This window comes from Muntiacus reevesi, chromosome 9 (genome assembly GCF_963930625.1).
Source record: "Muntiacus reevesi chromosome 9, mMunRee1.1, whole genome shotgun sequence".
Classification (NCBI taxonomy): domain Eukaryota; kingdom Metazoa; phylum Chordata; class Mammalia; order Artiodactyla; family Cervidae; genus Muntiacus; species Muntiacus reevesi.
In genome coordinates, this window is record NC_089257.1 from 43,001,745 (window position 1) to 43,003,465 (window position 1,721).

The window sequence follows — 1,721 nt, forward strand, 5'->3', positions numbered from 1 at the left end:
GGCTATACCCTACAGCTAGTAGCAGGTCCCCAACCAGAGGCCCATGTATAGAAGGAGATGACACAGTTCAACTGACCAGCCTGTAAACCCAAACATCAGCAATAACAACAGACTCTTAGGGTACCTGGGTTTTTAGAAGGTGTCTCTCTGATCAGTGCTTAGATTTCAGTATCTTATGTAGCCTCTTACGAATCTCCTTAGTCTTAATGGAATAGGTGATTGGATTGAGCATTGGAGGCACAAAGACATATACTAGGGACATGAACTTGTGCACATACTCAGGGGCATGCTTCCCAAATCGATGGACCATGGACACACTAACCATGGGCACATAGAAAATGAGCACAGCACAGATGTGTGACACACATGTGTTGAGTGACTTAAGTCTCTCTTCCCGGGAGGCGATGGCCAGCACAGAGTGTAATATGAGCACATAGGAAACGAGGATGAGCACTGAGTCTACACCAAAGGCAGAGATGACAATGAACAAGCCATACATGCTGTTGATGGTGGTATCTCCACAGGGCAGGCGGATCAGGTCTGGGTGCAACCAGTAGGAATGGGTCAGTATGTTGTCTTTACAGAAAGGCAACCTCTTCAGAAGGAAAGGCAGTGGGAAGACCATGCAGAAGCTTCGGATGATGATAGATATGCCCATGTGAGCCACACGGGTATCAGTGAGCACTGTTGAATAATGCAAGGGGTTAAAGATGGCCACATAGCGGTCAAAACTCATGGCCAGCAAGATTCCAGACTCTGTCCAGGAAAAAAAGTGGATGAAGAACATCTGAATCAGGCAGGCATCAAAGGCAATCTCTGGTGCGTGAAAGCACAAGGTAGCCAGTATAGTGGGCAAGGTAGAAAAAGACACACTCAGGTCATTGGCAGACAGCAGAGACAGGAAGTAGTACATTGGCTGGTGCAAGCTTTGCTCCTCCTTTATGATGAAGAGAATGAGACTGTTGCCCAGGATGGAGACAGCATACAGCAGCAAGAGGAGGGCCACTAACCAATGCTCCAGTCCCTCCATCTCTGGGAAGCCTGTTAGGGTGAAGCTGGTCACGCTCAAGATGTTAGTTTCAAAACTTCCCATGGGGCCCCTGAGTATCTTTTGGAGAAACACAGAGTAAAGTGAGGTCAGACAATGGAAAGAATGGTCACTGTCCAGGATGGAAACGAAAAGGCTGCTTAGATTGCACACCAACAAAGATCATGAAAAATTGGGAGGAAACAAGTTAGGGATCACTGGTCACACCTCAGGCCTTCTGCCATCTGATCATTTCTACAGTTGGGTCATGGGCTCCACTTCCACCCCACAAAAATCCTTTGAGACTGTTTTGAACACTGTATCTCATTCATCCTGTTTCTGTATTCTTTGCAGAAATATTAAAATCTTTCTCCAATAGCAGAAAATGATTTAGCACTTACTCTCTACCAGTTCTAGCCACTACATTCTTCAAGAAGTGAAGTAGAGTATGGCCTCCCCAAGACCTTATCTCAGTGCTCTCCACTTACTCATGAATCTCCATGTATGCAGGGATGACACTTTCGTCTATACTCTGTGCTGTTCTTTTCTCCTGCCTACACTGGAAGATCTCAGTCCAGCCCCCCCATCCTCTTTGTCACTTGAGCTCCTCTCTTATTCACCAAGGATCCAGAATCTCATGCTCCCCTACTCCTGATTGCTCTGAGTTTTTCTATCTTGCATATTTATGTATTTT

The 1,721-nt window shown here is 46.1% G+C and overlaps 1 pseudogene; it reads right to left on the reverse strand.

Moving 5' to 3' along the window:
* Nucleotides 1-203: 203 nt before the first annotated feature.
* On the reverse strand, nt 204-1,093 carry LOC136174751 (olfactory receptor 51I2-like; annotated as a pseudogene).
* Nucleotides 1,094-1,721: the final 628 nt, after the last annotated feature.